The following is an 18,894-nucleotide window of genomic DNA, read 5'->3' as shown; positions in this document are numbered from 1 at the left end:
ACATGATCATCACACAAAAAATTAGAGCATTTGGACAACATTAGGCATGGTAATCAAGTTGCATAAGCCAAGGCAAGCACAATCAAGCACATATGTGACACCAAATGTTACACCAACTTAGCACAAGCCTAAAACTGAATTGGTAAATGGTAAAAACCTCAAACCAAAGCCAAAACACCATTCAGCATGTCTAGAATTAGTGTGCAAAATTTCACATCCATAGGATAAACCACAAGCATTTCACAAACCATTGAAGTTCAAAGCAATTCAAAAGCTCACAAATGGCAGTCCAGAAAGAAAAATCTCAATCAAATCATAAATGATTCCAAAAATTCCACAAAATATCATGAGCATTCACAACATTCATATCAAACATCATACACAAAATCAGAACATTTGGAGATCATTTGGCTTGGCAAAGGAATTCATCAAGTTGAACATCACAAGGTATGACACAAATTGTCACACCTAACTTAGAAAAATCATAAATCAGCAATGGCAATTGGTAAAAATGCAAACTCAACACCAAAATGTCCAGCAAGATGTCTAGTTTCATCATGTAAAATTTCATGAGCATTGGATGAAAATTGAGCATTTCACAAATGTCTTAGCAAGGCAAGGTCAAAACATGATACATGATCAAGAACCCTAGGGCAAAAAATAAGCCAGCCATGCACAATTTGCAAAATAATATTCATAAAAAACTAGACAAAAAATGTGACCTAATGCGAAAAACCACACAATTTTTGGATCAATTTTCCATTTGTTATGATTTTTTAAAGATGAAAAAAAATAAAAAATGTATGAAGTATGTACATGAACACATGGAGGGAGATGAGAAAAAAATATCATGGCATTTTGAAATAAGGTCACCGCCTGGAATCGAACCAGGCGCCTTTTTGAATTTGATTTTGGCGCCTAGACAAAACGGCGACGTTTTGGTCACAAACCCTAGGCGCGCTGCATGGCATGGATTTCGTAGCTAAACCAAAAAGCACATGTGAAAACCGTAGCTAAATGGCAGCGAAGTCGTAGCAAATTCGCAGTAGTTCTGGAAACGCAAAGCTCACGCGAAGAAGATGAAGATCATCTTCTGGAAATTCCAGATCCAACGAAGTGTTCCAAAAGTCCATAAAATCTATACCAAATGATTTGCCATGCTAAATACATCAAATATCAAGCGAACATTCAAACAAAAACAACAACATACACACGGATCGACGAAATCAAAGATTCACATCCAAACTTCAAATGCATATATCTCACTCAAAACAACACCAATTTGCATGATTCAAAGCTTACAATGATCAGCATACTAAGATCTATAAGAATATCACAACAATTTCACGAAATAAAGAGATCGAATCCGTGACCTCTTGAAGAGCAGCAGTGCAATTTCGCGTTTTCCAGGCCGTCCAATGCTTCAATCTTCCTCTAGCAAGCTTGTACAAGTGAATGGATGAATGCTTGAGGTCCAATTGCTCACGATTCAACAGAATTTAGATTTCACCATTAATGAACTCAAGCTTCAAGCTGCTCCAATGTGCATGAAATCTCTTGAATCTACCTTCAATCTTGCTCCATGATGATTCCTGATGTGAATTAGGCAATGAATTATGGTTTGATTTGAAGAAATTGAGAGAAAAAAGTGTGAAAATTTTGAGATCTGAAAATTATGAAGTGTTCTTCTGAAATTCTGTTAGGGTTTGTGCTATATATGCTCTCTTAATCATGTCCTTAATCACACTTAGCCAAATGGTAATTGGATTAGTGAAAACAAAGTGCACATGCAAAATTGATATTTTCCTTATGCATGGAGATTATGGGTGAACAGTGCACGTGTATGACTTGAATTTCACTCAAAAAAACATTTTGGAGCCAATGGAAGTAATGTCATGTTCAAATAATGCACACATTTTGAATTTCATTTTTCCCTCCAAAAATCAATTGAATTTTCAAATATTTATGTGAATGTAATGCATGTAATGTAATGTATGTTTTGGTAAGTAGAGGTTGAAACAAGAATGTTGCAAAAAGAGCCATCTCATTTGGACTTATGGTTTGAAAGTTATGCCCTTTTGAAGTTCCATGTTCATTTGGCCAAGTTTTGATCATATCTCTTCAACCACACATGAGAACTTCATGATCTTGGACTTTTTGGAAATGGGAGAGAAAGATCTACAACTTTCATGTTCAACAAAAATTCATTTGAAGCTTTCTTGATGATGTAATCTTGAGTTGAAAACCTTTCCATTTTTGGCAACTTCAAATTACAGGTCACTTTCTATTTTTGGAAAGTTTTGTCCTGACTTTATTTTCTTCAATGGTGATGTTTGAAATGTCAAATGAGACTTGTTTGAACATGAATGAAGTATTTCTACTCACTTCCCACCTCCAAATCCAACAGTTGACCACAATTGATTTTTGCAGTTGATAGATGACTTTGTCATGCACAGATGAATTTGAGCCTCAACCTCTTGATGAAATGGCTCCAAAATGAAACCCTAGCTTATACAAGCTCAATAAAATCATGTGATGATCTCCATCTCATAAAGACCTCATCTCCCTGAAAATCCCTGATTGGTATAATGCAACTGATTAGGGTTGACCAGAGGTCAAAACCCTAATCCCAAGGAACCTCAAATGATTAATGAACCATGATGATGATGATGTACCACTTCAATCAAGATAATACTCAACCTCCTTGAGGAACCAAGAAACCCTAATTGAAGCACAAACCCTCAGATGATTGGTGATCAATTCAGTAAACCCTCAGGCTTGCATCTTTTAACCTCTTTATCTTCTGAGAAAGACTTAGGAGGATGACTTGCTCATTGTTTCCACATGATATGCAAAGATGTAATGCCTAATGTCCTAAAAAATGAAATGCAATATGCTAAGCTAATCCCAAGAGAGGAGGGCAAATTTTGAGGTGTTACACCTGGCTGGGAGAGTCATGGAGAATCATGCTTCCAATCAATCACGACAAGCTCTACGAGGAGAGAACATTGCTGAAGGACAACTAAACATACATAGGATAGAGAAAGGATCTGCTGAGGATCCAAATTATCAACACTGTGGGGAATTTTAGATCAACATCATATCAAATGGGAGACAACCTTGCAGGGGACAAAATCAAATATTGCTCCGAATCAAATACTGCTCCGAATCAAATACTGTCGGGAAAGAGGGATCTTCACATCAAAAGATGAACTCTGTCGGGGAACACAAGAGATAAAACTCTTCACGGGGATCCAAGCACATTGTTGGGGATGTTATGACCAAGATCATCACATTCCTTAATAATTAACAAATTCTTCTTGGAAATTGCAAAATAAACCAATTCCAAGGTAAAGATAACTGAATATGATTCACACAAAGGAGAAACTGCCGAAGTTATGCAATACAATTATGCAAATGGGAACCAAATAAAGGTTCTAGATCTCTAGGGTCCAATCAAAAACTAGGAGGATACAAAACATGAGCACCTCAGCTGGGGAATATGAATTTGCAAAGGGAATTGATCGTTAGCTTGACTCTACCGGGGATGTGACCCACCAACCTGGCTGGGGAGAGGGGATTAATCAAGGAGAAGCTCATCAACCATGCTGGGGATAAATGACGAACTGTTGGGGAGGAGAATAGTTACTAAACCAACTTCTTGGGGAAGACCAACAATGCTTCACACTTCAAGACTTACCTGTTTTCAGATTGCTGTTGACGTTCCTTACTGATATCAATTATTCTTAAAGTGATTGTTTTTATTATTTCAAGAAAAATAATTTTTATTCATTTATTTCAAAATTATCATCATAAAAATTCAAACTTATTTAGCGGAAATAAATAGGAATAGAAACAATTGAATAAAAGCTCAACTTTATTTAATAGAATGATAGTCCGTAAATGACAAGACTCCATAGATCTTTACAAAGTTGAAAATGGTAATTTACATGGAAAAAGGCTACATTGAATACAATGATCACTACTCTTCCTACCAACTTCCATATTCGTTGTGCTTGCCTTCAGTTGAGAATGATGAATCATACCCAAACACCTTGCTCAAACTGCTTCCATGATTTAGACCAACCGGATGCAATTACTTGCCAAAATTCCTAATTTTTGCCTAGATTTCCCCAAGTTGGGGTACTCAATCTATCGGGATAAATTTTCTATTTTATGTCTCTATTTTTTTCTTGGATCGCCCTTTCGGGTTTTCAATCCACCGAGACGCTCATTTTTGCCTAAGTCGCCCTTTCGGATTTTCAACTTAGCGAGCTATTCTTTTATTTTTAGGAGAAGTATTTCTTGACTGCATCGGTATTCATAGGATGCGTGAACTCTTCACCATCCATAGTTGTAAGAATCAAAGCACCACTTGAGAAGGCTCTCTTAACAACATATGAGCCTTCATAATTAAGAGTCAATTTGCCCCTAACATCAGGTTTAAAAGATAGAATCTTCTTGAGCACGAGGTCACCTTCTCGGAACACACGAGGCTTGACCTTCTTATCAAATCCTTTTTTCATTCTCTGCTGATATAAGTGACTATGACACATGGCAGACAATCTCTTCTCTTCAATTAAATTCAACTGATCATATTTGGTCTGGCACTATTCGACTTCTATCAACTTGGCTTCCATTAGCACATGCAGTGACGTGATCTCAACCTCCACGGGGAGCACAACTTCCATGCCATAAACAAGAGAGAAATGGGTTGCCCTTGTTAAGGTGAGGATGGATGTATGGTACCCATGCAAAGCAAATGGGAGCATCTCATGCCAATCTTTGTATGTCACAACCATTTTCTGAATGATCTTCTTAATGTTCTTGTTCGCAACTTCAACAACCCCATTCATCTTAGGTATGTAGGGAGAAGAATTATGATGTGCAATCTTGAAGTCTTTGCAAAGAGCTTCCACCATATTATTGTTCAAGTTTTATCCATTATCAGTAATGATCTTACTTGGCACACCATAACGACATATAATCTAATTCTTGATAAACCTTACAATAACTTGCTTGGTTACATTTACATACGATGCCTCTTCAACCCACTTTGTGAAGTAATCAATAGCCACCAGAATGAAACGATGTCTGTTCGAAGCTTTAGGCTCAATCATACAAATCATATTAATTCCCCACATGGAGAAGGACCATGGAAAGGAAATGACATTCAACAGTGTTGGAGGAACATGAATCTTATTTGCATAAATTTAACACTTGTGGCATCTCTTCACAAACTTGCAATAGTAAGATTCGATTGTCAGCCAATAGTAACCTGCTCTCAACATCTTCTTTTCCATAGCATATCCATTGGAATGAGTACCAAAGGAACCTTCATGGACTTCTGTCATCAAAATGCCTGCTTCATGTCTATCCATGCATCTGAGCAGAACCATATCAAAGTTTCTTTTGTAAAGCACATCACCATTCAAGTAGAAGTTTCCAGTGAATCTTCTCAAAGTCTTCTTATCTTCCAGAGATGCCCCAGATGGGTAAATATGACTTTGAAGGAAACATTTAATATCAAAATACCAAGGATTTTCATCTTTAACTTCTTCAACCGCAAACACATGAGCTGGCCTATCAAGATGCATCACAGTCAAATTGGGAAATTCGTTCTTTCACTATAATCATTGAAGCCAACGTTGCAAAAGCATCTGCCATTCGGTTTTCATCTCGAGGGATATGATGAAACTCAACCTTTATAAAGAAAGTTGAAATCCTCCTCGCATAGTCTCTATATGGTACCAAACCGGGTTGATTCGTCTCCCATTCACCTTTGATCTGATTCACGACCAAAGCTGAAACTCCGTAGACGTCAAGATACGTAGTTCTGAGATTAATGACTTCTTGAAGCCCCATAATACAAGCTTCATACTCAGCCATATTGTTTGTACACTTGAAGGTTAATCTAGCTGTAAACGGAAAATGAGTTCCTTGAGGAGTAATAATCACTTCCCCAATTCTATTACCATACAAATTAACAGCTCCATCAAATACCATGCCCCAACGGGAACCAGGCTCTGGCCCTTCTTCAAGTAATGGTTCATCACAATCTTTCATCTTCAAGTACAAAATCTCTTCATCGGGAAAATCATATTGTACTGATTGATAATCTTTAATTGGTTGGTGAGCCAAATGGTCAGCCAAGATACTACCTTTAATAGCTTTTTGAGACCGGTATTCAATATCATACTCTGATAATAACATCTGCCAACGAGCAATTTTCCCAGTTAAAGCAGGTTTCTCAAAAATGTAATTGATTGGATCCATTTTGGATATCAACCAAGTAGTATGATTCAACGTATACTGGCATAGACGCTTAACAGCCCAAGCTAATGCACAACATAAAAATGATGAACTTCTTACTGAGGTAGTAAATTGCATATTCTTTCTTCCCATATTCATCTTGCTGACCAAGAACACAACCCATACTCTCATAAAGCACAATCAAATACATGATCAAAGGTCTTCCTTCAATAGGCGCAGACAGAATCAGAGGCTTAAGCAAATATTCGTTGATACTGTCAAAAACTTTATGGCAATCCTCAGTCCAATCATAAGACTGATCTTTTTGAAGGAGCTTGAATATAGGCGCACATGTGGCAGTCATGTGCGATATAAATCTTGAAATATAGTTCAAGCGGCCGAGAAAACCTCTGACTTGCTTCTCAGTTTTGGGCGCAGACATCTCTTGTATTGCTTTGGCCTTGGCTTGATCAACTTTAATACCCTTCTCGCTGACAATGAAGCCCAACAACTTACCAGAGCGAACACAAAAAGTACACTTATTGGGATTCAAGCGGAGTTTATACTTTCTCAAATGCTGGAATAACTTCAACAAATGCTCAACATGTTCTTCTTCATCACTTGACTTGGAAATCATATCATCAATGTAGACTTCAATCTCTTTATGCATCATATCATGAAAAAGAGTGGTCATAGCTCTCTGGTATGTTGCACTAGCATTCTTTAGACTGAAAGGCATCACTCTATAATAGAATGTTCCCCAGGGTGTAATGAATATGCTCTTATCCATATCTTCAGGTGCCATTTTGATTTGATTATAACCGGAAAATCCATCCATAAACGAAAAGACTTTGAATTTAGACGTATTGTCTACCAACATATCAATGTGTGGCAGAGGAAAATCATCTTTCAGACTAGCTTTGTTCAAATCTCTATAGTCAACACACATGCAGACTTTTCCATCTTTATTAGGAACAGGAACAATGTTGTACACCCACTGCGGATACTCGGAGGTTACAAGAAAACCGACATCAATCGGTTTTTGTACTTCCTCTTTGATCTTTATTGCTATATCAGGACGAGTTCTTCTCAATTTCTACTTGACCGGCGGGCATTATGGATTCAACGACAATTTATGTTCCACAATCTCAGAATCCAAACCAGGCATGTCTTGATAGGAACAAGCAAACACATCAGAATACTCTCAAAGAAGATCAATCAACCCCTTCTTAGCTTCTGGACACAATTGAGACCCAATCTTGACTTCCTTCACATCATCCTCGGAACTCAAGTTGACTAATTCAATCTTCTCTTCAAATAGATGAATAGTTTTTTTCCTCATGCTCAAGTAAATGAGATAACTCATCAAACACTTCTTCATCATCATCCTCTTCTTCAGCTTCAAACACAGGGAAATCAAAGTTTGGAGAGGGAGTAGGATCATTGTATTCAATGGGTTTGAGAACCAACCTGCATAATGATTTGATATTTTGATTTTAGAGAAATGGAGTGTGAACAAATATTATGCAGATGGAAGATTATTATTTATTTATGTTTTTTTTATGATTACCGTTTTCATAAAAAGCAGAAATCAAAAAGTAAAAATAAAACATCATAGATGTGGATGAATAAAATTGTATTTTACTGATGATAATAATAAAAATGCCCAGCAATGGTCACTTCTCCCTTAGGCATAGGAGAAATATTTTTCTTAAAAATAATAAAAGAAATTATTTAGAAGTGTGAATGACAGTAGGAACATCAACAACAACCCAATTCTTACAAGTCTGCCCATGCGTCACAAAGTTGGCGCAAGCTTCGTCTTCATCACCACTTTCTTCAATAATGGCAGCTGAGTGTTGATCATTACCATGAATGGACCCTCAACTACGGAATATTGGTTGTATAACTTTGACTTTGACGCTAAATGGCCCTGGTTGAAATCCTAGTCCGGCTCCATTCTTATTCTCGGCGAGCTCCACCATACGACCCCATTTGTCAATGCTGCCAGTTTGAATAGCCTCTTGTGCATCTTTCAAAGAAGACATGGGTGCCCTAGTTTTCTTTATTTCATCAGTAATAGATAAGGCTTGGAACAACGTTCCAACCTCCTCCTTAGCATTAGCATAAGTGAAAGATGACAAATGGCTCACTAATAATGCCTTCTCTCCACCAACAACGACAAGCTTGCCGTTCTTCACAAATTTCAGCTTTTGGTGTAGAGTAGACATCACAACTCCTACTTCATGAATCCATGGCCTTCCCAACAAGCAACTGTAGGCCAGGTGGATATCCATTACCTGAAAAGTAATATGGAAATCACTCAAACCTATCTTCACTAGAAGGTCCACTTCACCAATGTCAGTTTTACGAGAACCGTCAAACGCTTTAACAACCATGCCACTGTACCTCATTGGGGCACCTTTGTAAGAGAGTCTTGACAAAGTTGATTTCAGAAGCACATTCAAAGATGACCCAGTGTCAACCAACACATTGGACAGAGCGTCCTCCTTGTAATTCATAGAAACGTGCAGCGCCAAATTATGATTTTTGCCTTCCTCGGGAAGCTCTTCATCACAAAAACTCAAATTTATACTAGAAGTAATATTGGCAACTATGTGGTCAAACTGATCCACAATCACATCATGCTCAACATAAGCCTGCTCTAGCACTTTCTGCAATGCCTCTCTATACGCTTCGGTATTCATCATTAGTGACAACACAAAGATCTTTGATGGAGTCTGGAACAACTGCTCTATAACATTAAATTCACTTTTCTTTATTAACCGTAGCACCTCATCATCATCGTTAGTCATCAACTTGCTGGACTCACCAGATTGATACGTTAGAGCACTAACTGGATTAACCACTGGAATCTCCGACTTCTTACTTGCTTAAACATCTTCTACTTCTTTTGGAAAATCTAGACCGAATACACGACCACTACGGGTTACCTTTGCTATATCTGCAATATTCACCACTGAGTCAGCGAATGGTAGAGGAACCTCTTGACCATTTTCAATCATGGTGGCACTGTATTGATATGGCACAACTTTATTGGATGCATAAGGGACATGGACTGCTAACCGTATGACCAACAGTGATACCGATCTATTGACATTATTACTGCTACTGCTATCAAACTGAATAACTACCCGCTCAGGAGTCTTGAACACCGGTACAATCACATTTACATCATCTCCCAAATGACGGGATTGGAAAATCAGAATAAGTCCTTCATCCATCAACCTTTGAATATCCCTCTTGACAATAACACATCCACGAGGGTTCATTCTACAGATTGCACAACCATCATGGTCGTGCTTACATTCACTGACTAGACAAATATCTTTATGCATTACCATGTTGACAAAAGCGTTACCATGAGCAGGCAACGAATTAGCTTTCGCATTCGATGCTCTGTCTTCAAATGACACCGTACCACTCTTCACATACTTTTGAACCTCATATTTCAATGGATAGAAGTTCTTTATGTCATGGCCAGGGGCTCCCTGGTGAAAAGCACAGTGAAGATCAGGCTTGAACCACCATGGTAGTGGCTTAGGGATTTGCGGAGGATTTCTTGGCTGAATGAGATTTTTAAGGACCAATGATGGATATAATTATGCATAAGTCATAGGAATAGGGTCAAAGGAGACCTTCTTCCTCTCAAAATTTTGCTGATGATTATTGTTGTTGTTGTTGGTTCTTTTTTGCGGTTGTTGATGTTGTTGTTATTGAACTAGAACTGATTGATTGCTGGAATTGTTGGAAAGAACTGAAATTACTGAGGAAACTTGATGTTGATGTTGACGGGGTTGAGAACTCTTTCTGACATGAGGCCTCCTCTGCCTCCCCACTGACACTGAATTAGTTTCTCCTTCCTTCCTCTTGGAGAAACTCCCACCATATTTCTTGCTGGATGATGCTTCTTCCTTAGACAAACGTCCTTCGCAGACTCCTTCTTCTAGCCTCATCCCCATGTTTACCATTTTGGTAAAGTCATTGGGGGCACTTGCAATCATAGATTCATAATAAAACAAACTCAACGTCTTCATCTCTTTCTCTTCAAGAGGTGGACTTATCTGGGCAGCCAGTTCTCTCCATCTCTGGGTATATTCTTTGAACGTCTCCTTATCTTTCTTAGACATAGACCTCAACTGGTCTCTATCAGGCGCCATATCGACGTTGTACTTATATTGATTGACAAAGGCCTCGCCTAGGTTATTGAAAGTACAAATGCTTGCACTGTCCAAACCCATATACCACCTTAAAGAAGCTCCAGTCAAACTGTCTTGAAAATAGTGAATCAACAACTGATCATTATCATTCTGAGTAGACATTTTTCTAGCATACATAACAAGATGGCTTAGCGGGCAAGTATTCCCTTTGTACTTTTCAAAGTCGAGGACCTTGAGTTTCACCGGGATCTTAACATTGGGGATCAAGCAGAGTTCAACAACACTCTTCCCAAACAAGTCTTTCCCCCTTAAAATCTTCAACTCTTTACGCAACTCGAGGAATTGATCTTTCATCTCATCCATTTTCTCATACACATCTGGACCTTCAGACGACTCAGAGTGGTAGATAGTGTCCTCAACATAAGGCAGGGTGTGAACAACTGGAGGTGGCACTGACATGATCAGGCTAGATTCCAAAAGAGAGACGAAGGTGGGTGCATACCCTTTTGGCATAAAATTTAATGGCACCCCCAAGGGAATCCAGCAGGCATATAAGGAATGGATTGAATGGCAGCAACAACAGGAATGGTTGAGGTAGCAACCTCATAAATGATAGTCCTCTAGGGGGAGTTGCAGAAGTTTGTGATGACTAATTATATACAGCAATGACAGATTCCATCAGCGCTGTTAACCTGACGATCTCGTCCTTCATCTCTCGGTTCTCTTTCTTTAGATCCTCCATGATCTTTGGTTGATTGGCGCGAGTATTGTAATGGTGATTCAGCTTAGATGATGCACATAAGAAGAACTGATAAGACATCTGGAGACAGAAACCTGTTGTGCAAATGATGCATGAAATGCAATGTTTTTGATTTGTTTAATTTCAAGGAACATATGAAGTCCATTTTGCAAATACATATTTAAATAATAACAATAATTACAATTTGATTGACCATAAAATCTCTTTTTATTCATAAAATTTGGAAGGACTACATTGAGTACAATTTCAGAAACCAAAATACAAATACAAGAAAAAAGGAAACTATCATCCTAAGCATCCCTTAGCAACTACATTAGATGATCTGGATGTGGGTGCATACTTCCTTCAGATGCGTCGAATTTCGGACTCAAAGGATGTCTTCATTTGAGTCTTCTCAATAACTAGTTGATCAACAATCTTCTTCTAAGCATCGGAAGGATGAGGCATACTAGAGGAAGATATGCCATTTGGCTCTCTCTGTCTCTTCACTGCTCGATCTCCAAGAATATCAATAAGCGCATCCTTGTCTTTCGACTCAAGCTGCAACTCTTCATGCTTTCGGCTCAAAGCATGAAACCATTATTCCCATATATCTTTCTATTGCTTCATCTTGGTGAGTGCATCTTCCAACTCCTCTATATCTTGGTTAGGGAGAGTTGATGGCTCAGCCACTACCAAAGACATAGGTCTTTCACAGGCGTACGACATCTTCAGCTCCAAAGCTTTCTTCTTCACCCAAATAGTGTAAGCTTCCAAAGCTACACAGTTGCATGGACAAAGCTCAGATCTTCCTTTCCTATGCACATTATGCCAAGCATGTATCATCCTTTTCTTCAAGTGTTGGGGATCTTTACCGTCTTGATAAAATAGACCTTCTAACTGAGTGTTATTAGGTTTATCTCTCAAAGGGAACCCAAGTTGACGACGAGCCAAAGCAAGGTTATAGTTGATTCCTCCTTGTGTACCAATGAGAGGTACATTATAGAATTCACTATAACTGCCAATAATGTCCCGGCTACTCAATGGAGAATCATACCAAACAATATCATTATAAGTGAGAGACATAAGTCTCTGAGACCACCGTAGACATTTCTTGTTATCCAGAAAAGCAGGTGTCTGAGGCAAGTGAGAAATAAACCACTTGTACAGAAGAGGAACACAACACACAATAGTCCCACCACCTTTAGAATTCCTCAAATGCAAAGAGAAATATATGTCACCCAACAGAGTAGGAACAAGATTCCTAATCAAGAAGATTCTAATGGCGTTAACATCAACAAAACTGTCAATGTTGGGGAACAAATCTAAACCATAGATGAGCAATACAAAGATGGCTTCAAAAGCATCCATGCTATTGGCTTGAGCAAAAACAGTACCTCTTCCAATGAGAAACTCAGAAGTCAACCCAAGAATACCTCATTTCTTCACCAAATGAGAGTCAATCTCAGATTTCTTTAGCTAAAGAGCTTGAGCTATGATATGAGATATGGGAATCTCCTCTAATCCACTAAGAGGTACTTTGTTAGATACGGGAATGCCTAAGAGATGGTCATACTCCTCCAACGTATGCATAAGCTGATAATCAGGAAAAATGAAGCATCGGTAGAGAGGATCATAGAACTGAACATAAACACTCAAAAGTCCTTCAACCACATCAGTAGATAATACATGCAAAAGCTTTTGATCGTTTTAGTTCGCAAGTGCACGAATTGCATCAAAGTAATATAAAAGAATATCGATCCCACAAAGACCAATCGTTAATCTATCGGTTACTATCATTACGGTGTTTATCTAAGGCGGTATAAAAGAGATATTGGGTTTGCAAAATAACGGTAAATAATAAATGAAGGTAAAGACAGGTTAAATGTATCTCACGTCAGTTAAGTGATGTTTCAATTGTCTAAATAGAACTACTTATGAGGCAATATTTTCTACTCTTGAAAAGAATCCATTTAAAAGGAACTGTCACTTTCGTGTATTCAGAATCGAGTTTACCCTTAAATTAAGGCCCTTTATTGTCACTTATAAAAGGTGCGCAGAACGCTAAAGTAGTAAACTTATTTTTAAGAAATAAGACTCGTAAACTTAGTTGAAAAGTGATTTTGATTTGGAAAGTTTACCCAAGGAGTTTCCTGATTTTAAATCTATCAACGTGTCCGAAAACAGTTTCAAAAATAGTTTTTCCTTAAAGTGATAAAAATTCCTAGTTACTAAGCCAGGGTGCTTTCGCACTCCTCAAATAGTTAAAACTAACCAAGTTTGTTTCAGAAAACTCAAGTTAAAAATCAAAACAACCTTTAAAGTATTTCTACAGATTCAATATGTGAAACATCTCTGTAACCGCGATCCTTACATTCTATCCTTTTAAAGATTTAGCCAGACATGGTAACACAAACAAACACAACGATATTGATCATGATGAAAAGTTTGTTTTAGAATGTGAGGCGTAAAGAGCGGGTAAAGTGCGGAAAATAAATAAAGTAAAGCGAGTGCGGAAAGTAAATAAAGTAAAGTGAGTGCGGAAAATAAATAAAGTAAAGCGAGTGCGGAAAATAAATAAAGTAAAGCGAGTGCGGAATTTAAATAAAGTAAAGCGAATGCGGGTAATAAATAAAATAAAGCGAGTGCGGAAAATAAATAAAGTAAAGCGAGTGTGGAAAATAAATAAAGTAAAGCGAGTGCGAAAAATAAATAAATAAAAGCGATAAATAAGAACCTGCTCCAAACGGAGGGCTTTAAATCTGGTACAAAAATAAACCTCCGACTCCTGAAGCTAAAGACGACAACAACTCGAAGTGACCCAACTCAATCTCACTAAGGTGCGATAACCCCCCGATGTGACGGATTACCACTTTTACAAATGATAAATATAGGCTTAGTGTTGTAAACTAAGTTGGATGATTTGAAAATGAAATGGAACGAATTATTTATAGAGGATTTCAGCAGCTTGCAAAGACCATGGTTCCCTCCAACTTCTCCTTAGTGGGAACGTGATTTCCAAAGGTGGCGCCCGCCATCCCTTCATGGCGCTCGCCATGTGTGTAAATGGGAAAGATCATGGGAACGTGGCGGTTCCTCCTGGTTGAGGGTTGGTGAGTCATGGCTTCTCCTATAGCGGCTGCCATGTGCAACGCCATGTGTATAATTTTTGCCGAAAAACCCTAATTTTAGGTCTTTTTGCTTCGTTTCTTCCAAAAGGGTCAAAAAGTGCTAAATATCTAAAAACAAGATAAAAGAGAGCATAATACAAACAAAATGATAATAAAGTCCTAATAAACATGTGAAATCCGAGTCAAAAACACGGTGTAATTCAGTGTGATCAAATTCTCCGACACTTAAACCTTTGCTTGTCCTCAAGCAAAACTCTTTATAGTTTGGCAAGAAAAACAGTATCAACTAGAGTTAGTTCAGGGCAAGAAGACTTATTAGGTCATTCAAGGAATGTATCGATAGGTACTAAAAAATCGAACTAAGGATATTGTAGTGACAGTTTCCGCAATTGCGGTCATAGGCTTCGTTCTTATACAATCAATCTACATTACCCCACCATACCTAGGCCTTCTTTTCGTTTTCTTAAAGTCCTTTTCATTCAGGTGCAATCACATTAAGCCCATTATCCATACATACTCATAGTAAAGTGACCGGTTAGTGATTATGATCTTAAGCATGGGGCTCTGATACCTAAGTTGGTGTAACCCCTTTATTTAACGCAGTTTGCAGTTGTGGCGGATTGGATAGTAATCCACCCTACCGAGTTCAGCACCAGATACCTCTGAACCAACAAACAAATAGGCTTATTATTATTTTTTTATTTTTCTAAGCATGGGGCTCCGGTACATAAGTTGGTGTAACCCTTTTATTTAACCCAATTTTCAGTTTGTGGGGGATTGGATCGTAATCCACCATACCAAGTTCAGCACCAGATACCTCTGAACCAACCAACAAATAGGCTTATTTTTTTATTTTTCTTCTGCATGTTCCGCATATGTCTTTATTTTGCTGGGTTAAATGACCGTGTGAGAGTCACCTAGCTCGAATTTTCATGCGATTTGAGAACAAAGTAGGAATTTTTATGATCATTCACTTATTTTCATCGGTCCCCTGCGTAGAGCATGCTTAAGCCAGAGCTGACTGCAAGGATAAACTACTTAAGGACTTATTCGGAACAAAAATTAGGGCTACAACATATGGGGTATCGGGATCGACTCTTATAATTATGAAGCCTAAGGTGTTAAGACAATACCGATTTTTTAGAAAAAGTTTTCCCAAGTCTTTTACATCTCGTCATAAACCTGTCTTACAACCTGAATGTTCAAGATGTATTGTTTTCTTTGCTAAATTTTGTTTGTTAAGGTTAAAGAAATGGGAGAAATACAGATACACTACACAGATGACTCGTCAGACACATGTTATTTTATTGAAAGGAAAAACAAACAACTAAAAACATATAAAGCATACTAAAAATAAAAGAAAACGGTAAAAAGCGATAAAAGTAAAGGAAAGTGATAAAAAATGATAAAAATAAAGGAAAGATAAAAAGCGATAAAATCTCCTCCCACACTTAAATCGAACATTGTCCTTAATGTTTCAATATGAGATAGGGTAGGAGTAACCTGGAAGAGAGAGGGAGAGAACTAGGGGTGAGCACCGGTACCATCACCGTCACCGCCCTGGTCAGGATGCCTGGGTCGATGACGTCTGGTTCGAGTACTAAGTCCTTCATGCAGCTGCTGAAAGCGACCTAGGAGAGATCCTTGAGTGGCCTCGATAAGAGCGAAGTGACGCTCATTAGCCTGTCGCTGGCATTGCTGCTCATTAGTGATTACAAGTAAGGACTCAGTGACAGTCCGATGTGCTTGCTCACTACGCTGCTGGGAAGCTACCATAAAACTCATATTATCTGTCAGTTGTTGGTTTATGGTATTCAGGAGGGTGTCACGCCTTTCCTCACGAGCTAGGTGCTCGCGCCACATCTCCTCGGTGATGTAGAAACCGGGAGTGGTACCTGTAAAAGGGTTAGAGGAAGAAGGTGCAGCGTGTGCAGGTGATGCAGTAGGAATATCATGAGCAGGTGACTGGTCGCGCCGGTCATACTCATCATCGGTCCCTTGCTCATCGTCCATAGGAATGTTAGGTGTCGCACATCTGTACACTGAGAGCAAGGTAGGACAACACTGGGTACAGCTGCACCATGTATCATGAGGTGAAAACCACCTTCTCGCTGCACCTTGCATAATTTCATATCTTTCAAAAACTTTAAGTTAATGGTGCGGTGAGGGAGTGGTTCCAAGGTGGCTAACTCAGCGTGTAGATTTAACGCTCTAGCAATGGAGGTAGTCAAACCACCGAAAGAGATGGTTCCTCCCTTTTTAAGGATGGCAGACATATGGGCCAACATGAAGGAACATGATTGATCCTGCGATTAGTGAGGCAACCCTGTAAAAACAACAACTCACGAGCATTTACTTTGTTAGAGTTCTCCCGGCCAAATATGGTACATGCCAAAAGGTATCTAAAAATATGTATGGTCGGGTTATGAATGTTAGAAGCCAAAATTCCTTCAAAGGAAGTGACATTCACATTAGATAATCTATTCCAAAAATTAAATGCCTCGAGTGCCCATTCAGCATCCAAGGGCGTCTCACAGATAGCACCCTCACCGTAAGGCATTCCTAGCAAACCCGCTAAAGCATCGGTAGTGTACTCGTATTCTACATTAAACATTCTAAAACAGGCGATACCTACCATGCTAGAAGTGCCAGGGTAAGCCGTGTAAATTAGGGAACTAAAAAGTTCCCTAGTGAGCCTATCGTAGGTGGGTGCTTTACTAGCAAAAATATCTTGTAATCCTAAATTATCAAGCATGTGGAAAACACTATGGTATGTGCCTAAAGTGTACAAACAGTCTTCGTCGACATACCTGGTAGCGAGGATCTCCCGAGTTTGCAATTTTTGCAAAATCTTGTTTCGTCGCTCACCGGGTTTCCCTCCATGAAGAATGATGTTGTTGATCTTCATTCCGACCATTAATGGTGATTGTAGAGAAAAATGGGTATTTATAGAAAGGAAATGAAAAATGGAGTTTAATGGGTTTTTGGTGGAGAAATGGAGAAGTGAAGTTTGAAAATGGTAATGGTTTGTAGTCAAAATGAGAAATTTGGTGGAGTTGGGAGAAGAAGAAAATGGGTTTGGAGAGGTTGAAGAAGGTAAAAATGGTGAAAAAGGGAATTCTGTCCGTTACGTCATGGCGCCCGCCATGTCTTCGGATTTGATTGGGCCGACTTTGGTCATTGCTACTTGAGCCTTTGTCTTTTTGTCTTCATTTTTTGAAAGGGGGGGGGGGGGGGGTGCACATAGATTTTCTATGAATGCTGTTTTTTGATTTAAGCTTGATAAAACAAAATAAAATAAAATAAAACAAAATAAAATAGTAAAGTAAAATAAAACAAAATGGACATAAAAATATAATAATAATAATAATGCATATATATATATATATATATATATATATATATATATATATATATATATATATATATATATATATATATATATATATATATATATATATATATATATATATATATATATATATATATATATATATATATATATATATATGAAGAGTCAATAATAATTCACGAGTCTAGAGATCTTAGGAAAAATAAAGCAAGCATAATGTCATAGGAAACAATAAAAATAAGCATGAATAATAAATAACGGGAAAATAGGGAAATTCAAACGGTATTTCTTGGTTCATGATGGCATCAATGCTCAGGGTATGGTGGAGTCTCCTCGACTTCGTATCCTCGAAGCTCTGCAATCTGGCGTCGGAGGTCAGCGATCTCATCATTTAGTATATCAGTTTCAGTGTCATGTGATGCAACTGATACTTCGATCTGCAAAGCAACATCAGCAAGCTCTTGGCGAAGCTGAGCTATCTCCATGCGAAGCTTAACCAATTCAGATTTCATGCTTGGAGTCTGGAGATTTGGATTGTTGGTGCAAACTTTGATTCTGATAGGTGCAATTTTCGGCTCGTCTACTGTCTCTCCCTGTCCTTCTTTGGCGTAGGCCCAGTTGGCCTGATCAATAACACAAATCACCTGAGGGTCAGGTAAAGTGAAGTAGTGAATAGTCTCACCCTCGATTAATAGCCTGTATTGATCCGGTTGGAAAGAAGATCTCCTAATGAGGCCATGATCCAGACAGAAATTAATATCCATCAAGGTGTAGCTGCAATAAGACGTTAGGTGAGATAGTCTTCTATCGAGTCCTAGGGCTGAGGCTATATGAGTCACCGTGCTTCCAACATGTATAGGGCTCGCAGCAGAGCGAGCATTAAGATATAGACTCTCGATCAAGAAAGCTCCACAATCTACTGGGCGTGACTGAGTGGTACAGTACATGAAGAAGATCTCTTAAGCACTCACATGCGTATCAGGGCCACTCTTCCCCAGAAAGGTGTAGGCAATGATCATCTTGAAGTATCTGAAAGCAGGGTTGTGAATCTTATTGGAGGTTTGGGTGGAAGGGTCAGGACTACCTCCACATGTAATATCACTCCAAAACTTCTCGACATCTCGGCTCAGAAAATAGCTCATGAGGAGCTTAGATGAAGCATCATAGGCGGTCTGAAATCCAAGCAAATCACCGGAACGCTTGTGGTTGAAGGTGTATTCTGCCCCAAACAACCTGAAA

This window comes from Lathyrus oleraceus, chromosome 5, assembly GCF_024323335.1.
Source record: "Lathyrus oleraceus cultivar Zhongwan6 chromosome 5, CAAS_Psat_ZW6_1.0, whole genome shotgun sequence".
Classification (NCBI taxonomy): Eukaryota; Viridiplantae; Streptophyta; class Magnoliopsida; order Fabales; family Fabaceae; genus Lathyrus; species Lathyrus oleraceus.
Note: the sequence above shows the minus strand (reverse complement) of the source record.